This window comes from Diadema antillarum, unplaced genomic scaffold, assembly GCF_040938485.1.
Source record: "Diadema antillarum isolate AM-2024a unplaced genomic scaffold, OU_Dant_1.0 seq00000130_RagTag, whole genome shotgun sequence".
Taxonomy (NCBI): domain Eukaryota; kingdom Metazoa; phylum Echinodermata; class Echinoidea; order Diadematoida; family Diadematidae; genus Diadema; species Diadema antillarum.
In genome coordinates this window covers 538,016-557,939 of record NW_027271208.1, presented here as the reverse complement: position 1 = coordinate 557,939, position 19,924 = coordinate 538,016, and the positions used below count along the sequence as shown (strand labels likewise).

Genomic DNA, 19,924 nt, shown 5'->3' with positions numbered 1-19,924 from the left:
GCCATGAAATTCAGTTGGCAAAGGGTCTGAAAACCAGACAACACCGAATTGTGTTTGTTTACAAGTAGAGCGCCACTATGACAAAATATTAAAAGGTTTGAAATAAAAGCGCGGCCGAGCCCAGTAGTGTAAAGGAACAAAATTGCGGGGCTTGGCCTCGCAATTGAGGTTATGCTCAACCACGGCTTGGCCGCAGCATGGTGCAGCCCCACACTGTAAACAGGGTCATAGAGTCTTCCTCAACTAACCCCACACCTAGAGCATTACTGAAGGTTTACATATATGTGCATACACAAAATATATGCATCAATTACAGACCAAGTCTCTCATTATGGTGAGACTCATGCATTTAGGGTCTGTCTCACAATTTCACACATAGTACCCATTTTTCTCAGACATCAAGTGAAATTGCAACTTGAACCAAAAATGAGGAGTGTAGCTAAAAGGATTGAAGTGATGCTTGCAATTGAAGGTGTATTTCCCTTCATCATGCCAAATTAGCAAACAATAGTCACTTAATTATGCACCAGATCCTTTATTAACAGCTACAAATTTAAAAAAGGCTCCTTACTGTGGGAGGGGGAATACCCTTCTCGTTTGCGCGAGCGCAAAGACACTAAGTCATGAAAATCTTGTTGTTAATTTTTTTTAAACTTTGCATCTTTGCAATTATTCAAAGGATAAAACAGAAAAAAAGACCCACACTTGCTTCTCACAATCATCATCTAATATCTAAGTCATAGCTTTGATCCATAATGGAAAAATGTAAAAATACTGCACATTTGCATTTCACATACTTCTACTTTTATGGTCTACATTTTGGTTTTGCCCTTAATCAAAGACGTTTCTGTGTCAATCACGAAAACAATATGGTGGTGTAAATGATTATGCTATGGGTCATTAACACGTTACCACTTGAGTGTCTCCAGGGACGGTGGCTTAACATGCCACTATGGCTAACTTACCGTACCTTCCAATACTACACATGATCTGATTACCACCACATAAACATAAAATTAATAATTATTGAGGTATTTTATGTTGCGTAAATCATTCCACAATACTTCAATTACATTTATACCCTTTGCTTTTGCATTTATCATGCATACTGTTCACTGTGCTTAGAATTATTGTAGATGGAAGAGAGTGGAAGTCCTGAGAAACTATTACGTTGCTCATCTGTTATCATCTGATATGAAGTGCTTGCATGTCAACCAAGTTTGATCCAAGATTGACAGCTGTCCACACAGTTGAAATAGATGCGATCCACACCTGGTCCAATTGACTGGTTTTGAGCCTTTAACCAGTAGAGTTCTACTCCCTGTGCTACACCAACGCTGCAAAGCAAAGCTGGTGTGTTCTCTCTGTTGGTCAAGACCCTGCTTTAAAATACATAAACAACATACTGTTACAAATGAAGTACACTGCTTATCTTTTAACATCGATAAAATGAAAGAACTGAAATATGTGTTGTTAGAATGGGAGAACATAAATATCATTATCACAAATGTTACGAAGAAAGTTACATTATGTTTTACATATTTTAGACAGATACAACCAATTTCTTGTAGTCATAACTTGCGAACACAACTGTACTGAAACATTCACAACTTCACATAACATCACATCACCTTTTATGTTAACCTTTCTTTTCATGAATACATACACCTATTTCTCTTACAGGAGTACAGCATATACATCATAGTTCTCTGGATGTATATCATGTTTAGCTACGATGTAAATTGGACAGAACAAAACTACACTTGTACAGTCACATTTATAAGAATAAGGAATATGTGAATAACATTTCATAAATGTAATATGGAATTAACAAACTGTTTCAGATCACAGACTTTAGATGATAGAACATATATTACAAACATTTCAGGGGAAAAAAAAATAATTCTGAAGAAACACCTGTGTATGCATAATTCTACAGGTTATGCTAATACAGCTTAAAAACACACCTGGAGAGATTATTGTGAGAATTTAATTTGAACACTGAGTATGATTGAGCCTGATTTTGTCAAAAAGTTGTGTGAAAAGTTAAATGCATACAAATCTGACAAAAAGTAGGGGGAAAAAAAAGCAAAAAAGAAATAAAACTCACCGGTGGAAACACTTGGGTACAAGGCTGGACATGATTGCGGCACAAGCACAGACCAGTTCATCATTCACCAGGCAAATGTAAAGACATAAAGATGTTAGCCATAAACACCTAGATGAAATACACCTAATTGATGCTTTTTTCATTTTGGCCAGTGCTTTATTCTCACTACCATGGGTGCTAAAGAGAAACAATGACATCAATCAATGAAAGCAAATGTTTGAGAAACAGGGGTTTGAAAACTCAAAACATTTTTCATAAATTTGCATGAAATCAATCAAAACTTGTGCTATGTAGCTCATAATGTTTACGTAATAAATACAATTCTTGCACCACATACATGATCACTCATGGATTTCACTCTATCTTCTCTGGTGAAATATTCATTTCTATCAATTACAACATATGCCTATTGATCAGGTTTTGCACATATAAATGCAACTCCTACTTTTTCCATTTATTTCAAAGCACTTTCATCAGCATTTACAATTTGATTTTCCTCAGCTCTAAACGCTCATCAAATAGTAACACAAACTTATCATTATCAGCATTTAATTCTCTGAAAAAAAATATTTTTCAAAATGATTATTATGCCAAAATCTACCTTTCTGCACTGTCATTTTCTGGGCTATGTTTTATTTCTGTTGTGCCTGTTCTATTTTTATTCTTTGTCTATTCTATTTCAATTCCATTTTCTGTCTTTTGTTTTATTTCTGTTCCATACTGAACTTGTATCTTCCTTTTATAGTTACATTTCCAACAATGATATTTAGAGAAGAGCAACTACCAGCTCAGCTACTGCTTTGTGAAAAGGGTTGATAATTCTCACCTAGATTCAGCATTACCACTTCATAAATTTTTAATATCACCACTATTGCTGACATACATGTAACATTATAATTACAGTCCTTTAAATCATTTTTGCAATTACACAATTTATGTGTTTTTCCTTCTTCTTGACATGCAAGCCCACATTTCTTTCAACAAGCAATCAAAGATCATTGTTTCTGTTGCATGCTCTTGTCGTTGTCTATTTATTTTTTCTTTATAATGTCAATGTGTTATGTAGTACTTTTATTGTTGCCCAAGTTTTGTTTCCTGTGCACAATCAAGGTCGCTTCAGTGGATCTCTCCACCCTTTGCACACTTTGCTCATGGCACACTGTTTTCCTCACTTCAATCACTTCAGTATTCATTACAATTTAATATTATCATAAGGTTTCACTACTGTTGAACATTCTGTTCATTTCATTCATCATATTTCATCTATTCTCCATAACATCATAAAAATATGTATGATGAAAGATGAAAATATATTTCATTTGATTTCAGCATTGTGAAAAAAACCTTGAATAAACATCTAATGTTATTAGTAAAAACAAGTTCAGTGAAACAGTATTCAAATAGCTTCATGGTAACTGTAGTAAAGGCGAATAACTTCAATGGTGAGATCATTAATACCTATACTACATACATGACCGATAAATGTGCCACCTTCTGTTGTAGCATCAACTTCATGTTGTTGATATTCATAAGAACACATCAAATTATGCCAAGCAAATCACTTGAACCTTGTCTGAGAATTTCATTAAATTCACCAATAACTATGCTTTTTGTGCTTATTTGGTGCAATTCAACAACTAATTTCCATAATTTCTCACATTATTTTTGGGTCATATTTAGGAAGTCTATAATCACTGAATTGTCACTTTCTGTCTCATAATGTCGCTGTTTTCTGTAGTACTAGTAGTCATACTTTTGTTGAAGTCTTGTTTCATATTCACAAGCATAATCTTCCCAGTGGAACCCTCCATACTTCACATGTTTTACTCATTGCAATTTTTTTTTTTAACTTCAAACACCTCAGTATTGATCATAAGTATCACTTCTACTCATTTGTTTTTGAATTGCTGTATGCTCTGTCCTATTCACACTTTTTTATTTTCCTCATTCTGTATTACAAAAGGAAATATGATGACAAAAGAAAATAAATATCAATTGATTTGAATATATGTGCCACATTACTTTGCGTAAACTCAAGACATCACTCATCAGAACTGTATTCTGATAGCCTCATGGTAACTGTAGTAAAGTGGAATAACTTCAACATGAAGTGAGTCTATACCTGTGCTATATACATGATCAATCAATGTATTACCTTCTGTTGTAGCATCAAGTACATGTTGTTGATATCCGTAAGAATACATCAATTTATGCACACATGAATCACTTGAACCTTGTCTGAGATTTTCATTGAAGTCACCAATAACTATGCGTTTCGTACTTCTCTGCTGCAATTCTACGAGTAGTCTCTTCAGTTTCTCACAAAATTGTTTCTTATCATATCTGGGAGGTCTATATATCACAGAAATGAGACATGAAGGACAAGTTACTGCAAATGTAATATATTCTAGATTATTGACATGTAAATCCAGCCTACTAATAGATTTGATTTTACTGTACACTGCAACTCCACCATGTGCTTGATTTTTCAGTGCCGAAAATAAGGGACTTTCATCTGAATAAGATTTTGACCGAGGTTGATTGTACATTTTAAAATGATCTAAATTCACATCAAAAATGTCATCATTAAGCCAAGTTTCAGTTAAACAAATAATATCAGAATTTCTACATAGGAGGTTTGATTGGATATCTTTGAAATGTGCTTTAAGACCTTGAATGTTATGTAGCATTATATTCAGAGTCGCAACAGAAACATCATTATCAAAGCTCTTTTCATCAACAAATGTTGGCATGTTTTCTAAACTTTCTTTAACAGTTGGATTGCAATATATAACTTTGGGATCAAAATCTTCAATAGTTAGTCCACGTATTGATGTGACACGGCTCAGAGCAACATATGCTTGTCCGGGCAAAAATATATTTTTCAGAGAAACAACAGCTTTTTCCATTGTCATGCCCTGTACTTTATGTATTGTGCATGCATATGCTAATTTCAAGGGAAATTGTTTCCTCGTATATTTTTTCCCAATTGATTCCTGTTGCATTTCTATTGACTGTGTTCCTACTTTTTCATTGTCAAATTTCACAAGCACACTTGAGGGTCTGGCATTTTCATTTACTCTTACTAAGTCAGTTACAGTGCCAATGCAGCCATTTGATAAACCTTTGGTCACATTCACATTTTTGATCAGCATCACTCTAGAATTTTCAGCAACCCAAAGATATGCTGGCAAAGAAGCTTTAGTACATCTCCGTGGCTTGTCACATGCTTTGTTTTTACCCTTATCGCCAAGTTCAAAATCTTCTGCATCAAGACAGATGATATTTGTGCATTTCTTGTGAAGCATTATTTTATTCCAGTCATTTACTTGTTTGTTTGAAGAATATATATGCAGTGCATCCTCACATTGCTCTCCAGTTTGGCATGATTGAAGAACTGCAAAATCATCACTTGATAATTCATCTTTCTTTTCTTTTACCCTTAATTTGTTCAAAAGAACAGCAAAGTCTGCATCATCCTTTTGTCTCATTATTTCATCCAAGTTAATCATAGAGAAGTTGTCTGTCCATAAAGAACTTTGCAATGTATCTTTATACAAAGGAGTACCTTTTACTGGGGGTAACTGATAAAAATCTCCAACTGCAATAACTGAAACCTTTCCAAATGGAGCATCATCACGCGTCTGCTTTATTTGCCTTAAACGTCCATGTACATACCACAGTAGCTTCTGATCAACCATGGATATTTCATCAATTATTAGTATCTGTAATTGGCCCAGCTGAGTACGTAAATGACTTATCTTTTCTTCTCCAAGGGGTTGATAAGGTAATGAAGCAGAAATGGGTATGGACAGTGCATTATGAATAGTACTACCATCAATATTGTAGGCTGCAATTCCAGTTGGAGCTACTTTCATAATTGAAAGATCATCTGGATTATGCATCATTTTACCTAGAATTCTTGTCCCTTCATTACATATGCATTTCACCAGATGACTTTTTCCTGTTCCAGCACCACCTGTCACAAATATCTGAAACGGTGTGGCTTCTTTTCCATTAACTCTGTCAAGACACCATTGTCGTATTTTGTAGAACACTTTTTGCTGCTTGCTGTTTAAAGTTCTTAATAAGACATTACTGTCTTCTCTCGAAATGCTACATGATCGAAATTCTATGCCATATGACTCTTTCTCCTGAGATTTAGATTCAAGATCTGGGATTCTAAACTCATTGTCAGCATCTTCAACTTCTACATGGATTTTAGCTGTTTCATGTCTTTCAACTTCTGTTTCTGGACAGAGTAATCCCCATGCATCTTCTTGTGCACCAAATTTCTCAAGATATTCTTGTGCCTGATCAATTGTATCAGCGTTTTTTTCATACTGCCTGAGATTTTCATTGGCAATACTTTTGACACTTTCCAAATTCTTATTAAACATTCGAACAGATCCATTTTGATAAAATTCCTCATATGTCAAAAATTGGTCAGGTTTTAACTGTTTATCAGTACGATATGGCAAAAATAGTTGCAATATACTCTGATAATATTTTTCTGGGGTTACAGTCGGTGAAAAACGAGGGTATCTCACTACAGCATCATTGGTTCTTGTTCTTTTTTGTATATAGCCCAGCTGATCTCTCAATTTAAACACACTCTGTTTCTGTTTCTTACCCTTTATATCAGATTCACTGAGTAGTCTATACTTTGAACAAAATGTGGCTAAACACATATTTTCAAATTCAAAACCATCAGGTCGGGCTTTATATTTATCAATTCTGCTTGGCATCCATGGGCTCCTATCATCATCGTCTCGTCTGCTTTGAATAACACTCAGTGGTAGACTCATTCTCACAGGGTTTGGTCCAACAGGTATAAACTCTACTTTTCTTGAGCACTCTTTCAATCTCAGGCCACAAACACGATACACACTTTCTTGTGCTGAAACTTCACGGTTTTGCATATACACATGTCCTATTTCTTTCATACTCTTTCGAGCATCTTCATTGCCCTCTCTCATTTCACTTTCAGCATTTTTCAAGAGCAAACTCATTTCTCTTTCTGCTTTTGACATGTATGACACAACATAAACAATGCAGGCATACTCATTTGTTATATACTGCAAATCCATATTGGCATTCCAAGCTCTGAGTAAGAATGAATTATATTGATTAACCCATATATCTTTTGGATCTCTTTTCATGACTACATCTTCTTTTGTAGCTACAGCATTATAGGCATCTTCAAATTCCTTTTGAGACATCCCAAGAGCTTCAAAGAGCTGCCTAGCATTATCATATTTGCCTTCCACACATGATGAATTCTTTACTGCAGACAGAACATCTTGAGCCTCATCTGTAACTTCTGGATTATCATCAGGCTTCACAACAAATGTTTTCTCAGAAGGTGGTCTTGGAAAATTAAATCTACAGGAGGTTCCCTTTTTCTTGCATGATTTTGAATGTTTCTTTGAGTGAAGCTGAACATTCTTCACTATTTCATACAGTTCTTCATCTTCATCCTCACATGGAATGTTGCATGAAATATACTTATCAATAAAATCTATGACAGTTTCATCTTTCTCGACACCCAAATTAGGTGCATTTTCAACCCAGAATAAACAGTGTGTATGTGGAGATCCTCTCTGTTGAAATTCAATCCTGTAAAAATAGTCAATTATCTTGCCAATAGGTTCTGCCTCAGAAAGAATCACTCTGTTCAAAAATGCATGAAAGCGTTTATCAAACATACGAGCTACTGTCACTGGATTTGATTTTAATAAATTACACTTATCTGTCCAATCCAGATCACTTGCTTTTCTCCCATCACCTTGTTGATTTAGCAATGTGTTAATAACTTCAGGCCATCTCATTTCAGCTGATGAAAATGATGCAAACCATGTAGGCTTTCCAAGTTGTCTAACCATTGCTAATACATCTTTCTGTGTAGATTGCCAGTATGGAGGTGTTCCTCGTATTTGTTTCAGAAATTTATATCCTTTATTCGAATCCAGTATCTCATGAAGTTTTCTTGCATCCTTTAGATCTGAACATCGCATCAATGTGGAATTATCTATTTTCTCTGAGCTTTTTCTGACAGCTATAGAAACACTAGAAAGTATTTGTTGCAGTTCATAAATACACTGAGCATAGAAAATATATTCTGTATTTTTTGCAAATCTGTTGTCTACATGCATCAAACGATTATGCAAATAACGACCAAGTGTTACTTTAATGTACCTGGTATCATGAAATGTTGGCTGGCCTGTTGGAAACAGAGCAGGAAAACATTTTGCCTCATTACTCTCATCCATCAATAGTGACACAGGACTATTCTTTTCACAAGGAGCACAGCATATAATATCATCAAAAAACTGATCAAGCACTTCTTGTCTCATATCGACCTTCTGCAAACATGTGCCCAACTGAATGCCTTGTAATCGTCCATCTTGATCATCCTCTATATCATCATCATCATCATTAGTTTCACTTAAATCAAATAGTTTACCACAAGCTGTTTTACTATTTTTGTCTGATAAATCAGAGTCCCATTCGCTATCAATAGCAATATCAGAATACCACTTATTATTCTTTTTCAAATATTCCAATGCAGCTAGGACATTGTTTTTCTTGACAAACTGATATTCATAATGTCCTTTATATGACAGTTTCCTCTTTAGCTTTACGCGAATTAATTGATCATCAGTCTCCGGTCGAGGTAATATCTTTACAGTTTCATTTGTGCGTGAAGGTACACAAACTGTTGGGCCATGCACTCCATATTGTCCTCCTTTAGGCAAATTCAAAACTTTCATAAATGGAATGTTTAGTGCAATCAAATGTGTTTCCAACTGATTCAGATTTCCAAGTTCCGCAGGAATAGCACGTAATTCTAAATTATTTCTGCTAGCTTCAGCAGGCATATTACCAGCTAATAATTTCCTGTGGCAAGTGTAACAAACCCATAAAAAATTTCTTGATGACTTTACTATTTGACAGTCAATATCACAGTCATCGCTGCATGTATGTAAATACTCCTCCTTTAAGCACCTCAAATCGTTATATTTTGCTTTTGTACACTTCAATACTTGATTCTTGAATAATAATTTCAAACATACGCAACATACATATTCAGGGCCGTGTGAAACAATTTCCCTAAATTTTTTCAAAACATGGTCACAATTTCTCATATTCATTTTTTCTTGTTTTTTTCGTTTCATGTTTCTCATTGCAACCTGCTGTCTGTACAAAAAATTTGTCTTGTACTTAATGTTTGAAACTTTCCTCATAATTTTCTTACGCCTCTCTCTGAATAAAGCATTGTTTTGATATCTAGCTTTCCTCATTTTCTTAAGCCTTTCTCTATGTAGAACATTGCACCCATAGTTTACTTTCCTCATTGTCTTCAGCCTTTTTCTGAATGAAGCACTGTTTTGATATTTGGCTTTCATCTTTGTTCTCATCCTTTTCTTAATTTTTTCTCGAAATGAAGCATCATTTTGGTATCTAGCTTTCATCTTTGTCCTCATCATTTTCTTGATTTTTTCTCTTAATAAAGCATTGCGTTGATATCTAGCTCTCATCTTTCTGCTCATTGCTCTCTTGACATTTTCTCTGTAAGTAGGATCGAACAAGTACCTGTTTCTTTGTCTCTCCTTAATTTCTCTTCTCTTTTCGAACCGGTAAGGTTCATCTGTTTGATATTTTACTTTCTTTGCAGCTGCATTTTTTAGTTTGCGGAATAGAAAAGGCTGAACATCTGATAAACATTCTATTTCTAACTGTCTTTGCTCATTTTTTTTCTTTTCTCTCTGTGCTCTCATTCGATCTCTATTTTTTCGTCTGGTAATATTTGCATTACTTTTTTTTCTTTGTTTTTTCCTTTTTGTAGTTTGCCTTGTAGTTTCAACTTCTTCAGATTCTTCAGTATCCCTACTCATTTTAACAGCACGTTCAATGTCATCCTCTAAAACTTCATTGTTCAATACATTTATTTGACAATCACCGACTTGTTTCGTAACTTTTCTCTCAGTTGTGAGTCTTCTCTTTCTTGTCACAGGCGTTTCCATAGCGGTAATGTTTTGTGGTCTTGACAAGTTTTGGCATGAACTTAATGTTTGGATCCTTGGACATACAGACTCTACAACATCGTAATGATTGCCATTTGTGTGTTGCAAGTAAACACCTCTTTGTGATGTAACAATTCCAAACTGAAGTTTGCTTGCACCAAATAATTTCCATTTTGAACAGTTTTCTTCATATGTATAAATATCAGTATCTAGTAGATTTGATAAGGCCATTATTTCCAATTCTGTAGCCCATGTGCCATTGTTGAATACTCTTTCCTTTGCAATGTATTTTACAACATCTGTGTATCCTGATTTTAAAAGGCTTACATAATCTTGCTTGTTTTGTAAAATATGCATAACTGTTGCTTTTCGAACATCACGGTGTGAATCTTCCTTGCCACATGTGACATATGACATAGCTCTGTAAAAGCAATTTCCATCACCACTAATTTTATAGATAGTTAATGGTTGTGACAGGACAGTAATATTACCATTTTCCACCATATCTTTTGGCACATCATTACTGCTACATTTGTCATTAACCTTTATGCCTAATTTGCAACAAAACTTCTCTCTGTCAAATTTATTCACAGGTGTGTACATGAGATTAATCTTTTTAATTTCTCCCACTTGCTTCACCTCGGATGCATCAACATCGACTACTGTCTGTTGACATGTGTTTTGTAATGGAATTTGTGTCTCTTGCAAGTTTGACACCATTATTTGTTTGGACATCATTTTCTTCACTCTAACACTGCCTTTCTTTAATGTCAAGTTTTCGGTAGCCTTAGATGATTCATGATGACTTTCTTTTTTACTTTCCACATTTGCATCTGAATTCACATGAAACACACTTAATTTTTCATCCAAAGTACTAGACTGAACAGCAGTTACACTTTCAACTACATCAAAATGATTGCTTCCAGTGAACACAATATATATGCCTCTTTCAGTTGTTACCTTGTTATAGTACCCCGGTTTCCTTGCAGACAAAATTTGCCAATTTTTTGTACGATCATCATACACATATATATCACAATCTAGCATATGTGCCATTGAACTAATATCAGTGTGACCAGCCCATGTTCCTAAATCCATCAATTTCTCTTGAAGTACAAAGTCCCTGACATTCTGATATTTCACTGTGTTAATTAAATTTTTAAATAAATCACCCATTTCCAGTAAATGTGCCACATTGGATTTCCTGAGCATGAAATGGTTTCCTTCACTGCCAGTAACTACATGAGAAATACTTCTGTAAAAGCAGTTGCCATCACCCATAACTCTCTTGATATTTACAGGTTTCCTCATACACAAATTTTCATTTGTATCTTCCACTGGTTCACTGGCTGCGCCACAGTAATTGACATTTAATCTATTGCACAAACACTGCTTGTCTACATATGTAATTGGTGCAAATTTGAAGTTTCTATCTCTTCTTTGTGTTGTCTTTTCAAGTGAAACAAATTCAACTTCATTCTCACTTCCATAGTCATCACTGCTTACATTAACTCTGGTTTCCTTTATTGTTACATTTTGAGTCTCATCACTATAACTCAGATTTCTTTCAATATGATGACAATGTTGCGAATAGTCGCTGTTTTGATCATTTATATTCCCACACGCAGTATTTAGGGTCTTTGATCTCTTAGAGCCACTAGTTGTCAATACATTTTTCTTAGAATTGAATTCTACTGCCAGACCGGTTAATTCAAACTGAGTAGTACGTAAATCACATGCCATAGATTTTGCCAAATTCAAACAGTGTACCTGTATACCTTGCCATGATGAAATGCTAAGCAAGACACTGCATCCATCTTGTACCAAGTATCCATCATGACTTCTGGAATGAGAATCAAACACATAATAACCACTGTGATGCCTAATGATTGCAAATGTACTCTCAGCAAAATTCATAAGACATGCATCATATCGGCACAGTTCTTGTTCTAATGCTTGACTCAATGGCAAAGCACCAAAATTTGACAAATTGTTTTGATCTCCTTCCAACACTCCATATTTCGATTCACCATAGGTTATTTGAAATTTTTCATCCAGAATATGAAGTTCCTTCGGTAATTCATCTATCATTACAAGCTCTTCATTCAGTTGTGAATCCTTCTTTATGTAATAATACAACTCATTCCCAAGTGTCAGAATCTGATCAAGATCACGAGGTCTCATTTCGATTCCATTCTTTGTTTGAATGTAGAGAACTGCCACAATAGAATTACATGCACATTGTTTGCCAGCAGTATAACCAAATCGTTGATCACCTTGATTAAAATTTCCTTGTGCGATTGTTTTAGTCAGAGGATATGATTGCCTTCTATCATATTCTGAATCTGAAAGAGAAACAGGCTTACAGACACGTTCTTCAGTCTCTAAATCATTTGCAGCTGGTTCACCATCTAATATAAGTACAGACGATTCTTGAACATCATATGAATTATGGTGGTCAACACTATTTGCAGAACCAGCATTCATTACTATGCAATCAGATGGATTAATAGTTTTTTCACGTTCAGGCAGGAATATTGATTCATTACAAACTTGAACACACATGTTTTGCATACCTGAAACAGGTTTGTGACACGGAGAGTGAACATTTACATTTGTAGTAGAATTCACAGAGAACAATTCATTCACTGATATTTGACTGTCACCTTCAACATCTTTTGTTTCGCTGTAACATGGGTTTAGTTCATGCATATCGTGGATTCTGTCACACTTCACTTTGGACATATCATTCGAGCCTGTGTTGTCTCTATTTGTGGAATTACTGTCCTCACGGTCAGATATTTCATTCTTACACAACTTTTCATTCTTTGCTGCATGTTCTCCTTCAAAAATGTCATGTTTCACCTTTTCATTGTTACGCACCTGTGAGTCAGCATTTTTAACCACTGGCACACTTTGTTTGTTGCGGATCTTCGTGAAACGACCTTTCTTTCTTGGTTGCCGTGCATTTCCACCTCCATAGAGCCTGTTTACATTCCAAACTTCTTTTTCAATGTCTGTGGAAAGGACAGAGACACATGTAGCCTGATCACCACTCAGTACGAAACATCCATTAGTCATATTCGGAGTGCTTTTAGCCACATCAGCCCAACTTCTCTGTGTTTTTGCATAGATTTGCTCAGAGTATTTTGCCATAACATGAGGTGACTGAACACACTTTGAATATACATTCAATACAGATTCAGTATACACCTGCAGACTATCATTTCGTTCTGTGTCCAAGTTTCGATTCATATTTCGCTTCACGAGTTCACCATGTTCTTCTTGCCTTGTTTCTACTTTTGATTTTTTGCCTTTGCTGGTCTTGGCTCTTCTCTGTTTTTCAAGATAGTAGCCTTTCATTGCTTTGCCAATGTAGGTCACGCCAGGTTGGAGAATCACACCATTTACTGATCTCACTGTGCTCTTGTTATTGGTCTTGGTCTTAGGATTGTTAGTCATTGTTTGGGATGTTGTCAGTTTGGCCTTCTCAATCACTTTTGTCTTCCTTGATTTCACAGTTGTCCAACCATCATCAACTGCAGTTTCTAATGGTTCAAATTGCCTCCTAGTGAGATTTGAGATGAATGTCGGATCTGATTCATCTCTGTCACAATTTGCTCTTTCCTCCACACACACATTTGTCATTTCTAGAACACCACGTTTGTTCTTTCTTCTCACATACCTCTTTTTCAGTCTCATCTTCGTTGGTTTCTTTCTCTGGTTGCTCTTGCGTGATGTAAGTGAAACATCAACATGAAAATCTTCATCACCAAGGTCTTCGAGAAGTTCGTATCTATTGAAATGACAAGGAATGCCAATTTTGTCAAAGATGCGATGGGCAATATTATTGCTTCCACATGCTGAACATATCCAAATCAACCTTGCATCACACATTCTAGCCTCATGAGAAATAGTTCCTGTACACATCACATGAAACTGCTTGCCACAATCCTCACATGGTACTCTGCTTTCATTTTCATTGATCACACTGCAACATGCATCACATTCACTGACCTCTACATTTCTCATCAAGTCACAACTATGGAGGATATCTAGGATATCACCAATAACAATCTTGAATTCACTTGCTTCCATTGTCAAACTACAGGGCTTTTGAATCTTTGAAAGTATAATGGTACCTATTACTAAATAAATGTATATCAATCAACTGTCAATCAACACAGTTATATTCCTTGAATCACTATACTTTTATGAATCACACCTACTCCACTAGTACTGCGATTGGTAACAAAATTGTCGGATTGAATAGCTTTGAAAGTTGCACTAATACATGTGTACAGTACATGTACTATATTTCACTGCAATACAAATTCCAGCAGTAAGCTGCAACACCGATCCATATAATGTTTCTACCAACAGGTGGGGATATTTCTACAATGTTTGCTTGTTTCTAGCAACAGGTGGCACTCTTTGTCTGTTACGTGCTTCAATTCCTACTTTATAGAAAAGCTATGCCAATTTCCTTTTACGATATCTGCCAACAGAAATTTCAGCTTCAATTCTCTAACATTTGATTTGACTAAATTATGCCTTTATCTCGAGATTATGCTCTTTGTAAAAAAGGTTACAATTTTACCAATTATGCTTTTGCCTTAACTGCACAATAATCGGTCTCCCTTATATGTTTTTCTCTTAGGGTAGGGTCTTTCGCAACAAAAATTTCAATTTCACCAATTATTCTTTGTCTTCACTGACAATTAAAGAAACAGTAATGTTTCTGTTTTGAGATGACTCCTTTTGCAATAAAGGTATGTCTTTTACTAATTGTGCTTTTGTTTTCACAGCCCAATATTTATAAATAGCCCTTTAAGGTGCAATATTAACGTCTCTCCCTTCATTTACTATGACTAAAATGCTTTTATCTGAAGATGGCGCTCTTCAATTATTCTTTTATCCTATTAACAATTAACGAAAATTCAAGACTCAAGATACCAAAAAATATTTTTACATAAAATTTTTAGTATACTTCTCGCCTCACCTCATAAATTGTTTCTCACACTTTTAACAATTCCTTCAAAATTTCAACTCCTAGCTATTAGCTCTTGCCAACTGTAGTTGATTTATTTGCAGCAACTTTCAATGCAGAATATATCAAATATCAAATAATCCTTGAAGGTGCAAATTTTGTCTACCCCAATTAGTTTACAACACTATAATGCTTTCGTCTTATGACGGCACTCTTTAATAATCTTTCAGTGTAATCTGGACTCTTAAACACCTTTTCTCAAATTAACTGTTTCTATTTTCAAGTTTCCAGCAAACTTCTCGCCTTCTCTAGGACAATTCTCTTTCCAGTTTTTAACTATCCTTTTAAAGAATGCACTCTTTCATTCAAACACTCTTTAAAACTCTGTTATTCTGCTTAATTTTTACTCCTTTTTCGTCAACTCTCACTCTTCCTCTCTTTGATTTCACTCTTTTTCTCTTTGACTCTAACCCTTTCTGCCTCTGATTCTGAAACTTTCTCTCCTTCTGATACTGTCTTATTCTCATGCACTCAGAAGTTCTCTGTTCTCAGCTTTCTTCAAGTTCAAGTTAAGGTATTTCAGGTAAAGTTCAAGTTAAGGTATTTCAGGTAAAGTTCAGGTATTTCAGGTATATTTCAGATATTTCAGGGATGAGTTCGTGAATTCCAGGATGAATTTCCAGATGTAATCTCAGTGAATATTCACTGAATATTCAAGGATGAAGGTGAAATGGTATGAGATGAAATGTAGGATGAAGATGATTCAACAAATAACAAACACAAACACAAACGTACTTTCAACAAAGACCAACATAAATCTCCTTCCAAAGCAACCAGTACCTGCAGAAAGAAAAGAAAGGAAAAATACAAACGTTACAACAATACCTGTATAGGCTATACAGTGAACTCTCTACAATTATCACTGATACGACGAAGTTCACTATAACAAGGTAATTTTTTTGTGGTCCTAGATTGTAATTTCAATTTGTATTGTATTATTTTTGTAACCCTGATATAACAAGGTTTCATTATAACAAGCACATTTTTCTGGTCCTGAGGACCTTGTGTTAAGGACAGACCACTAATAATGTGAGGTACACACATTCTGAAAATACATACCGGTACTTGAGAGGAATATGAGGCACAACACCCAAATTTTTTATACAAATCTTTGTAAAATTATTTTACTGTTCCTGCAATCTAAACAATTCTTATAACAAAGGAAAACCATCTTTTAAACTTATAATCTTGCTTAAAAACACATTTTTCACTGTGCACACATCTGCACAGGGAAACCCTATTGTTATAACACGGTCAGCATAACTCGGTGAAATTAGGTCAAAGTCAAGCTTGTGATGTGTAATTGTGGGACTACATATTGGAAAATAAATGACTTCTCTTCAGTTACATTTCATGATTGAACAGGAATGATACTTCTGTATGACAAAACAAGGTCCAGGCTAAGTAACGTTATATTTCTTCCCCTGCATGCCCCCTATAAAAAAAGGTGAAATGAAAGGGTTGTTGTTGTTGGTGGTGCTTAAAGGCGCATCATTCAATATTGAATATTTACGGGACAGGAAAGGGGGACAGGGAATATTTACGGGACAGGAAAGGGGGACAGGAATCACCGCTATATAGCACTGTAAAATACGCCCTCTACTGGTCGTGGTGTTAGCTACGCATTAAAGTATGGCGCCCGCATCTCGCCCAGATTTGGCAGAAGCAAATCACCAGAGTAACGCTAAGCCCTCTTAGTCAACGTCAACTCTTAAAGTAGGTTCTTTGGAACTTAGCCTTCCTAGTAATTACATAGCAAATCATGATATGGCTCACACCTTGTCCATTCAGGAAACGCGGTCTAACGTTAAAAACTTCGCAACTTCCTTCCTGATACTCCTGACATTTAAACGTACGGTCTACGCACTACAACAGCTTCGTACACGTATAGGGCCTGAGCTGTGGTGATACGATGGGCATGTCCCCAGACACTACTGAACACATAAGAGTGATACTACTGATAGACCCTAACGTTTATTATAGTCACTAACACTAACAGCACCACGACTACACACATGAAATTTTGTTCTAAAAACCCAAACATCTGTGTTTAGGCATGCCTGCGTTTACAGACTAATACCCACCTGGTACTCGAACTCCAAACTAATCAAACCGTCAGTCTCACGCAAAGGTCTTCAGAAGTCGTATTTGTGAGCCTGTCGCTGCGCTGCCACGCCAATGCAGTAGGTTACGAATTGACAAACACGTACACCACCTCCGTATTGTATATGTGGGTAAGGTACTACGCATAAAGCATGGAGCTACTAACAGAGTAGAGCCATGGTATAAGCGTACGAGCACGCGTGCGCTTCTATACTCTTTGGTACGTACGTACACTCCACGCAGGCATGCACTGTGTGGATCACGGAGGGAGCACTGCGAGAGACGCGATACTACCATGGAAAGCCCGTCGCACACGCCCGAGAATTCGTGGGTGTTTCATAAAGCTGTTCGTAAAGTCACCAACAACTTTCGACCGACTGGTGATCAGTTCTTGTGCTGAATTATTGAAATTCTAATAACTATAGCAATCGAAAAGTGATCACCAGTCGCTCGTAAGTTGTTCGTAACTTGATATACGAACAGCTTTATGAAACAATTTACGCACAACTTTGTCTTCACATACTACAGTAATATTCTCAAAGCTGCGGCGATGAATGGTACATTTCCCCCTTTCATGGGTAGCCGTTGGCCGAAAAATCGGTCTGCATAATTATTTCTTTCTGCAAATTTCTTTGCAGAAACGCATGAAAAACAGCCCCATCACCCCAATATTTTGCATATGTTTAGTTCATGTCACGCACATTATTTCACAAAATAACTACAACTACTTGATCGGACACCATCTTGGGTATGTAAATTAGGGACAAAGGTCACAATTTTCTCATCCTGTATCTTGGTGAATACATGTCCTATCTCTCCCATATTTCGCACACGCAAAAACCATTTCACAAGAATCATCTCACAAAATAACTGCTTTTTGCACAGATGCCATCTAGCCTGTGCAAAGTGGAGTCAAAGTTCGACATACGTACTACACCAGGTACTTCTTTCTGTATCTTCATGATCGTACGTGTTATCTCTATGGGAAGGAATTTTTCCAGATATGAAAACTGACATGATTGTCTTTATCGAGTACTAGCTCACTTACCCTTAACTGAATTTCTCCCACATTTTAATATGTTGTAGCTGACACTTTGAGATGTAGTGTGAGCGTCCTCCGTGTTTTCACCCGATGTCGGGATTAGAAGTGAAAATTGACATGATCCCCTTTATCAAGCACTTGCTCATTCACCCTTCAGTGAATTTCTCCCAGATTTTAATATGTTGTAGCTGACACTTTGCGCTATCGCATGTGTGCCCTTCGTTTTTTCAAGCAATGTTGTGATCACGTTAGAAAACCTGGTTGAAATTAAAGCCTATCTTCGATGTACTGAGATATTTCTTTCTTTCTGCAACTTTCTTTGCAATAACTATTAAAAAACGGCCCCTACCACAACCATATTTTGAACATGTTTACTTCATATCATATACATTATTTTATAACGTAACAACTTCTTGATCGGACACATCTTGGGTATGTAAAGTATAGACACAAAGGTCATAAATGTTTCACCCTGCATCTTGGTGAACACCTGTCCTATCTTTCACATATTTTGCACACGTATAGACAATGCCCAAGAATCGTTTCACAAAACCATAGAGATTGTAATTTGTCATGACTGACAAATTAAGGTGTTCCGATTTTTTTTTTATCAATGATTCGTTTCCTGATCGCAAAAGGATGACCATACAGGTTTCAAATGTGTCTAGAGACATTGGCCGTGTGATGTTTGCATTCTCATGTAGAAAAAGGAGTCATATCTGCCATTTTTCGGTATGTATAAATTAGGGTCAAAGGTGATAGATGTTTCATCCTCTATTTTGGTGAATACATGACCTACCTTTCTCATATTTTACACACGCAAAGACCATGTTACAAGAATCATTTCATAAAACAACCACTTTTTGCTTAGATGGCATCTTGTCTGTGCAAAGTGCGTTCAAAGGTGGTGTACTTCTTTCTACAGGTATCTTCGTTATGACGTACATACGGGAGGGAATTTTTCTGGATGTGAAAATTGACATGATTGTCTTTATCGAGCACTGCCTAACTTCAACACCCTCGGTGAATTTCTCTCAGATATTGATATGTTGTAGCTGAGGCTTTGCGCTATCGTATGAGTCTCCTTCGTTTTTTCACACGATGTCGGAATCGCGTTAAAAACTTGGTTAAACTGAAGGTTAACTTCGATGTATTGAGATACTCTTTCTGCAACTTTCTTTGCAGTAACTCAAGAAAAACAGCCCTTAACATCCCCATATTTTGCACATGTTTAGTTCATGTCACGTACTTTATTTTATAAAACACCACTACTTGATCGGACACCATCTTGGGTATGTAAATTAGGGTCAAAAGTCATAAATGTTTCATCTTGTATCTTGGTGAACACCTGTCCTATTTTCCCCATATTTTGCACACGTATAGACGATGTAGGAAGAATCATTTCACAAAATAACGACTTCTTCCTCAGATGCCAACTTAGGAGTGTAAAGTCGAGTCAAAGGTCATATGTATTTGTTGTTGTATCTTCGTTATTTAGTGTATACAGAATTTGGCACCAAAGATGGCAGATGTGACTCCCTTTTCTAAATGAGAATCCAAACATCACACGGCCAATGTCTCTAAACACATAT

The 19,924-nt window shown here is 36.0% G+C and overlaps 1 long non-coding RNA gene across 3 annotated transcripts; it reads right to left on the bottom strand.

Annotated features, from left to right (window-relative positions):
- Positions 1-387: 387 nt before the first annotated feature.
- LOC139727420 (uncharacterized) lies at positions 388-17,526 on the bottom strand. Of its 3 annotated transcripts, none has more exons than XR_011710752.1 (7): positions 17,272-17,526; positions 15,923-15,967; positions 13,823-13,933; positions 13,021-13,154; positions 11,908-11,980; positions 2,111-2,134; positions 388-1,379 (listed from the first exon to the last, which is right to left on the bottom strand). It is a non-coding gene; the product is annotated as an uncharacterized lncRNA (long non-coding RNA). The 3 variants fall into 3 exon arrangements; XR_011710751.1 differs by having other exon boundaries at positions 11,916-11,980; XR_011710750.1 differs by lacking the exons at positions 388-1,379; positions 2,111-2,134 and having other exon boundaries at positions 11,328-11,980; positions 17,272-17,506.
- Positions 17,527-19,924: the final 2,398 nt, after the last annotated feature.